We start from the raw sequence: 9,272 nt of genomic DNA, 5'->3' as shown, positions 1-9,272 counted from the left end.
TAGTGGAGTAGAGGATTTTGTCATGTGAGGTGAACACCGTCTCCTGTGCCAAGCCCTGCAGGCTGGCGCCAGCGGCATAAAGACAGCACAGAGCCCCTAAAATACACACCGACACACATGCACACACACTCTTAAGCGCTACACTAACACGTGCACTGAGAATTTAAAGTGGTAATCCTTGAGATCCTCTTGTTTGTATTTTGGCAACACGTCTGGAGCTAAGCGGTCATCACGGTGGTGTTTAGGCTCTCTGACCCGGACCTTTCTGTTTCTAGCTACAGTTCTTCTTCTACTCATTCAAAACAAAAAAAACACTCTTCTTTGCCCCAGAGTATTCCTCACCAGGAAGGACCAGTGGGGATGTTGTGGCAGTGTCAGCCTTGTTATCAATTTGTCCCAGTGTTGAAATAAGGTGCCACAACAAAAAATCCACCAAACCCTCAAAGGGCAATCTCAGAATCCTTCGGCTATCGGTCTGAGGACGGATAAGCCTCTGGGGGGCGAGGGGCTATATGTCTGGGGTTCCGGTGTAGCCTGCGGATATCCCAACCCATTCTCACTCCCAACCCGTCAAATACCGCCTTTTGGTAAGTGTCCTTCGGCATCGGAAACCGACGCACTGAGGCACCCTTTAGCAACAGTATGTGACGAACCGGGCCTTCGACTAACTCCAATATTAAACTGCCACCGTTATTCAACTGTCGGAGCAAATGACGTAGTATTAATAGCGGGGCGAAGGTGGCTCGCGGCCGCAGCTTTACAGCCCTCCCCGCCCGGACCTCGCTACACCATGACGGGGCTCCCTGCTCCCGGTATAAATCATTGCGGGTCGGTGTCCCATGCGAGCTCGCGTGTGGCTACGCTGTTCAGACTCAGACTTCAACACAAACTACACTGAAGCACCAAAACCTCTTGGTTGTATCTAGTGAAGCCCGTCTGTTAAACAGTGTTGGCCGTGGTTGAAGGACACGGGGGAGACCGTAGCTTTGGTCTCCAGGACCGGAGTCTCTGCTGTACTCTGCTCCTCTGCCTGCCTTCACTCACACACCGCGCTAGTTCTCACTCTTTCGCTCCACTCTCACGTGCATGCGCGCACACTCCACACTGCAGAAGAGTTAGTTTAGCTCTGAGAATATCTAGTGAATGTACAGTGGAGGTTTGTGCAGAAACAACTGCTGCAGCTCCTCCAGACCAACAGAGGTTTCCCGTGTCTTGTGAAGTGACGGGGCTCTGCAGAGAGAAACGTTATCGTCTCCGACCAAAACTCCGGTGTCTCCCCCGTTCCCTCCGGCCGCGGTCGGGAGGCCGAGACAGGAAAAGCCAACACTAGGATCAGCATTGATTCATGGAGAGACCTTCGTCTGGTCAGCTAACATTACTGCCAAGCAGCTGAAATATAGAGTGATATTGTGCTTTTAGCTGACGTGTGTCGCCTCACTGTTTTGAGTGATGCTCGTTCATGTCTATGTAGAGCGAGCACAAGCGCGAGCAACAGGACGCTGACTTTCGTTGACTTAACAGCCACAGGTGTCGCTGTTAACAAGACATTTCTGATTCTTACAAACAGTCCCTTTAAAGCTTGCAAACTCGTCTAGATGGCTCGGGGCAAAACAGCACTTCCGTTGCCAACATGCGCCGGCACATTTTTGATGACGTCGGCTGTAGAAGGGGTCTATGTCAGATTAAGGCAGATCATGTATCAAGAAAGTTGATGAAAGAAAATTCTAGCATCAAGAAAGAGGGATTGTGTTGGAGACAAAAGAAGTTCAATGGTTTCAAGTTAAACTGGCAGGAGATTTGAAGCATCAATACAAGATTAAATTCCTTGTTAAGATGGATTTTTCGCAGTGGAGGATCTGCGGGATAACACTCTCCCTGATCAGGGGAGGAGGGAGGCGGGTCCGACAAGATAGAGAAACAGCGATACAGAAAGAGGGATGGGTGGATCGAGCGAGAGAGGGAGATGAAGGAGGGAATGAGGGAAACGACGGGATGAGCAAGGGAAATCTGGGTTTAAGAGCTTTGCTACGCGTTAACACGAGCAAATTATTCAGAGCCTGCAAACAATGGAGCCAAGAGAGGAAGAGGACTCAGCTGAGATCAACACCACGCTGGAATTAATGAAGTTCTAGCGCCGACACACAGCAGAGGGATTTTACAGCCTGGAGGCTGGAGACACTCTCCACATTGTGTTTTGATAAAACACAAATGTCTCATACTTCATTTTCCAATTATAACTGCTGCACTGATTAAGACAGGAGGATGTTTGTCTGTTTTGGCGATTTGTCATACAATTAACAAAAGTTGAGTAAACACTTTTGTTTGCAGAGACCCTCATTTACACCAACATGTACTGAATGACTATTAGATTTTGCAATGAACACTGTACCTGATGAACGTCGAACAGACAGAAACGTTCTTCATAAATATTCCAGCAGTAAGCGAGACAGTGTGCTGGAGGTTTCTCATTTTTATGCAACGACATTTGTTTTTATTTTATTTTTATTATCTGTTCAAAATGTACCTTAAAGGGAGATTTGTCAAGTATTTAATCCTCTTATCAACATGGCAGTTGACAAATATGCTGCTTTATGCAAATGTATGTATATATTTATTATTGGAAATTAATTAACAACACAAAACAATGACAGATATTGTCCAGAAACCCTCACAGGTACTGCATTTAGCATAAAACAATATGCTCAAAATCAAAACATGGCAAACTCAAGCAACAACAGCTGTCAGTGTGTCAGTGTGCTGACTTGACTATGACTTGCCCCAAACTGCATGTGATTATCATAAAGTGGGCATGTCTGTAAAGGGGAGACTCGTGGGTACCCATAGAACCCATTTACATTCACATATCTGGAGGTCAGAGGTCAAGGGGACCCCTTTAAAAGTCGAAAGTTAAAGTCGTGCATTAAAGCTGCACTCATCCATACTTTTATATCAACGATGCATCAAATGACTGTGTAATTTAAACTGGGTTAAGAAAATTAGTGGCGTTAAAAGTGAATTTGCGTTCACGTGTTGTTATCGCGTTAAACTTTGACAGCCCTACTAAAAATACGCCGTTCAAAGTCGTGCCGAGCGCCACGAAACAAATGGTAAATTTGTGTCTACGAACACGAATCAAATAGATTACATTTCGTGACTATTTTACGAGCTGGCGTGTGTTGTATCTGTACAGCGTTAAATAAATGTACTGGTACAAAAATATTATATTTAAAAACAGAAATGTAGAAAAAGAGCAATATATTCCTCTGAAATGTGAAATGTAGAGGAATACACTAGAAATCTAATTCTGCGTAAAATGGAAATACTTTAAGTTAAGTACAAGTGCCTCAAAATTCTACAGTACAAGTAGTTAAATGTACTTCCCACCACTGACAACCAGTATAAACAACCCTTTTTTAGCTTTAAATGAGTCTTAATTAGGATCTTGCTGTCCTGATGCAACCTTTATTTTATGCAATTAACACCAACTTACATCAGAAATTATGTCACACGGATTTCGATCAAGGTGGATCAACTCCGCTGTGCCGAGAATAGATGGTTTGTTAGAGTTTAGTGGAGTGTGTCGTCCATACGGCTCTAATCGGAGGCTGAATCAGGCTCACTTATCAAGTTATGATGATCAAGTCTGCTGGTAACGAGGAGGGTGTAACGTCACTGATAGATCATGTATCGATCTCTCTCTCTCTCACACACACACACAATGTGCCTTTCTGGTCTGCCAGCACCCTGATTAAACATCTAAAGCAGATTGCATAATACATGCAACAGAAGCGGGGCAGTGGAGATTTAGAACAGCAGCCCCTCCCCCTCTCTCTCTCTCTCTCTCTCTCTCTCTCTCTCTCTCTCTCTCTCTCTCTCTCTCTCTCTCTCTCTCTCTCTCTCTCTCTCTCTCTCTCTCTCTCTCTCTCTCTCTCTCTCTCTCTCTCTCTCTCTCCCCCTCCCTCTGATGAAGGGATTGCATAAGGAAGGAGAGGGGGATGGATTCAGGTCATGGTGGCTCTGGGAGCCAGTGTGAGTGATTAGACCAGACACACTCAGGCAACTGCAGCTCGCTCCGTGTCTGGAGAGGAGGAACGCAGGCGAAGTGAAGGAGAGACAGACAGAGACCGGCCTCCCAGGCTGTCAACCCATTCCACTTGACTGCTGTTCTATTCCTGACCAGCCTGTGTGCTGTTCCAAAAATAAAACACCATGAAGGAGTGGGCGAGCGCTCGCACACGCTCGCAGCTCCCCCCTCCTCCCCTTTAAATGCACACATATGCACGCTCACTACTCACATCAGAACGAGCAAACGGCGTCTTGTATTAATTGTGTCACTCAGGTAGCCATTTCTCAGGTGTTAAGATAGAAAATAATAACAAAGAAACTAACAAATGTTCATCTAAGAGATATTTGTTAGGAAAAAGTGCAAAAAGAGCTCATTAAAAATAGTTTCTGCAGGCACAACAACTTCAGGTTTCTCCTCAGAGGTTCAGTTTCCCCACATTTGTGTCACTTTTCACATATTCTACTTGTATTCTTGTGGAGTTGTTGGTATAATGATAGTGATGGTTAAATTGGCTCACCTTTTGCTGTTTATGAATTGTCTCTTTTAGATTGCTTTGGTTTTATGTTGGATGTTTTATATATTGAAATTCAAACAATGGACTTGTAGTTGAAGTATATTCTCCTACAGTATGTACCGTCCAGCAACACTGATATTGTTTTTCAATTTCACCGATTCAACGGACGGTGAGTCATTACAAACTTGTGCAATTAGACCAAAAAGCCCACCAAAAATGTATTCTGAATTGTTGTTGAGATTGTTCAAAGATACGAATGTAAAATTAGACAGAATTTGGAGGAAATAGGGATGCACCGATACCAATACCAGATCAGCTAATCGGGCAAATAGCCGATAACCGACTCAAACAGCTGGATCGGTTATCTATTCAATGCTATTCTATTTTTATACAGTATACTATATGCATTATATACTGGCATTTTAATTCCTATTTAAGTTTTGACAATTTGTTGCTGCATTAAAAAGGTTTACACTTGAATCGTAATTCCTGTTAATTTTAAAGATTTTTTACCAAGTTGCCGGTGTACGATATTAACAAATATCAATTCAGTAAATTTAAATCTGTGTATTTATTAGTTACAGTTTGTTTTACAAAGTTAGGAGAGCAATGTTTAATTCATGCCTGATATGTCCTTTCACATAACAGAATGATTCCAGTCACTTCCACACAGTGAGGCATACAGCTTATTAATTAAACACTGGTATCAGATCGGTACTCGGTATCGGATGATAACCAAAGCCCAGATATCGATATCGGTATCGGAACTGAAAAAGTCGGATCGGTGCGTCCCTATGAGGAAATGTTTATAAAATGATGCACAAGACCTGGTCCAGCTGTAAAGAGATTTTGGAGTCTTATATATTATATATAGTCTTATATATTCATATTTGGGCTGTCAATCAATTAAAATATTCAATCACGATTTATCGCGTGATTTTCCATAATTAATTGCAAATTAATCAAAATGTACCTTAAAGGGAGATTTGTCAAGTATTTAATACATGGGATTGGGCAGATATGCTGCTTTATGCAAATGTATTTATATATATTTATTATTGGAAATCAATTAACAACACAAAATATGTTCAATTGTCCAGAAACCCTCACAGGTACTGCATTTACCATAACAAATATGTTCAAATCATAACATGTCAAACTGCAGCCCAACAGGCAACAACAGCTGTCAGAGTGTCAGTGTGCTGACTTGACTATGACTTGCCCCACACGTCATGTGATTATCATAAAGTGGTCATGTCTGTAAAGGGGAGACTCGTGGGTACCCATAGAACCCATTTACATTCACTGATCTGGAGGTCAGAGGTCAAGGGACCCCTTTGAAAATGACCATGACAGTTTTTCCTCACCAAAATTTTGCTAAATCTGGAGCGTTATTTAACCTCCGACAAGTTAGTATGACATGGTTGGTACTGATGGATTCTTTAGGTTTTTCTAGTTTCATATGATATCAGTATTTTCACTCTAGCTTTAAAACTGAGCCCGCTACAACATAAAAATCACAAGTTGCGTTAATGCATTAAAGAAATTAGTGGCGTTAAAACAAATTTACGTTAACGTGTTATTATAGCGTAGGTATAGAACTACCTAAAATGTCAGAAACCATCTTTGGGAAAAAATGATTGTATTTTAGTTTGGCCCATGTCCCATCTTCTGACATGGAGGGGGCGGGATTTATGACCTATACTGTAGCCAGCCAACAGGGGGCTGGTAGTCATATTTCTACACTTTGGACAGAGTTAAGCTCGTTTCCTCATCCTTGCAGTCTTTATTAGTAAGCTAGGCAAAACACAACCTGACTCCAGCTCCAATACTGAATGAAAAGACACTCTCCGGAATATGACTTTTTTCTCGTAATATTATGACTTTATTCTCGTATATTATGACTCTCTTTCTCGTAATAATATGACTTTAATCTGGAAATCTCAGATTTTTTTCCCCTCAATGTGGCCCTGATACTCCGTAGTACATTGTCTCTTTGGCCCTCACTGCATTAGACTTATATACTTAGACTATAAACTGTGTTACCTTCATCACAATGCTCAAATGTTTTGCAGCTCCAGACAGATTTTTCATTTTATTTTTTTGCCTAAAATGTCTCTTTAGATTGTAAAGGTTGCTGCTCCCTGGTCTACCCTGTGATGAAGCACTAATATACTACTTATACCTTGACCACAGACATCTCTACACATACACGTCTTTCTCTGTTTACATCACCTGTGTAACACATACACCGCCCCCCCACACAAATCTCCTTACACCTCCAGTAATTATTTCCATACCACACAGTCAGCATGGGATCTCATTATGCATGGAAATAACTAATGGCACCGATGACATATTCAGGAGCAGTCAATCAAGGCCAGTAAACTACTTCTGAAAGTGTCACTCGGTTATCTCGACACCGCATGACATGAAGACAGGATGCACCTTCTCCCCTTGTTCTCCACCAGTCACTCACTGTTTTGCTCTGAGCGGTGAACCTCGCTGAGTGTGCGGTTATATGTTGTCCCAGCCGTTTTATTACATAAGCAGCAGTGGAACGGACGTGACCGCGGGCTCAGTAACTGGTTTACAGTGTGAGGTTGTAAAAAGCATAATCTAGCAGCTGGAAGGGAGACAGAAGCCTGCAGTCCATTTCAATGGCTCCCTTTAGTGTCTTCATTACATGGTCAATTATCTGGTCCTTACATAACAGCACTTTTCCACCAGAGGATAGTAAAACTCGAGCGGGCACCAGAACTACTTTTCCTGAACGTGTTCCTGCATTGCGGGTAATAAGGTTCTGATAACGGACCATTGGGCTCTGAAGTAGTTTAAACGCTTCATGACTTTATGAGAAAATACATTAACAGATAGTGATGTGAAGTGAGAGGATGTTGCAAAGCACTCAGTCCTGTGTCACGATGGATGTGAGACACATTACGTGAGGCTGTGCTCCCCTCTAGTGGAGCTGACGGTTTACTGCGTCAGTTGGTCATTATGATCCCTGGAAGCTAGAGAGATTTCATTCACTCTTGTTATTTCTGCCTTCTTGTTCTTATTTGTGGAGTCTGGGGCATCCTGACAGACCCAATTGCAGGGTTTAGTTTCTTGTTGAGAGATAACTTCTGTAGAAATAGCATATTAGAATGAGGTTGAAGGTAAGATCACATAGAGTTAAGTTATTAAATACAAAGTTGTCAAAGGGTAATTTTCACACAGTCTTTCATGACGGATTGCAGTGACAACTTTTCAGCGTAAACCGCCACCTACCGTACCGTATGTAGAACAGGATCTAGTTTACATTTGTCTGTAATACACTTTCCAGTATTAATGCTAGGTATAATACATAACTATACATTCTATAAAAGTGTATTATTGTTATATGATTTTTACTTAAACTCTCAGTTGTGTTGCATGTTAAGACAGATGCTTTTATTTTTCACACACTGTAGATTTGCAGCCTCAATCTGGGAAGAAGAGGAACGTTATACAGACCAACTGAACATCAGAACATCTTCTATGAGCTGGAGCTCTGAGGTAGGATATTTTTTCTCAAAGAAATGAGAATGCCATAAAAACACCATAAAAATGTCATAGTATAGTAAAAATATCATAAAATCATAAGCAGTGTCATACTATAGTATGCCATCTACAAGTGTTAAGAAAATGTCAACATGATATGCTATAAAAAGTCATACAAATTGACATAGTATGCCATAAAAAGGACATAGTATAGTATGCCATTCAAAAAAGTAGATAAAAAATGTCATAGTATGGCATGTCATTAAAAAATATAATATTGTATGTCATAAGAAGTCATAGTATAGTATGCTATAAAAAAATATGTCATAAAATATTCCATAAAAAAGGTCAAGAGTATAGTATGCCATAAAAAAAGTAATATAGTTACTCATGAAAAATCATAGTATGGTATGCAATTAAAAATGAAAAAAAAAGTCATAGTATAGTATGTTGAAAAAAACTCAGTATATAGTATGTTGATAAAATAAAAAAGCTATGCTATAGTATGTCAAAAAAAGCCAAAGTATATTATGTCAAAAAAAGTTAAGTATACTATGTCGAAAAAAAAAAAAGTCATAGTATAGTATGTCGAAGAAATAACAAAGTCATGCTATATTATGTCAAAAAAGTCATAGTGTATTATGTTGAAAAAATAAAGTCATAGTATAGTAGGTCGAAAAAAGGTCATGGTATAGTATGTTGTAAAAATGCCAAAGTATAGTATGTCAAAAAAAGAAAAAAAAGTCGTGCTATAGTATGTCAAAAAAAGTCATAGTATAGTATGTTGCAAAAATAAAAAAGTCAGAATAGTATGTCAGAAAAGGTTATAGTATAGTGTGTCGCAAAAAAGTCATAATATATTATGTCGAAAAAATAAAGTCATAGTATAGTATGTCAAAAAAAGGTCATGGTATATGTAGAAAAAAATCAAAAAGTCAAAGTATGTCAAAAAAAGTAATAGTATAGTATGTTGTAAAAATGCCAAAGTATAGTATGTCGAAAAAATAAAATAAGTCGTAGAATAGTATGTCAAAAAAGGTTATTGTATAGTATAACGAAAAAAGGTCATAGTATGGTGTCGAAAAAATAAAAAAGCCATACTATAGTATGTCAAAAAAAGCCAAAGTATATTATGTCGAAAAAAGTTAAGTATACTATATCGAGAGA

This window comes from Sebastes fasciatus, chromosome 20 (genome assembly GCF_043250625.1).
Source record: "Sebastes fasciatus isolate fSebFas1 chromosome 20, fSebFas1.pri, whole genome shotgun sequence".
NCBI lineage: Eukaryota > Metazoa > Chordata > Actinopteri > Perciformes > Sebastidae > Sebastes > Sebastes fasciatus.
Note: the sequence above shows the minus strand (reverse complement) of the source record.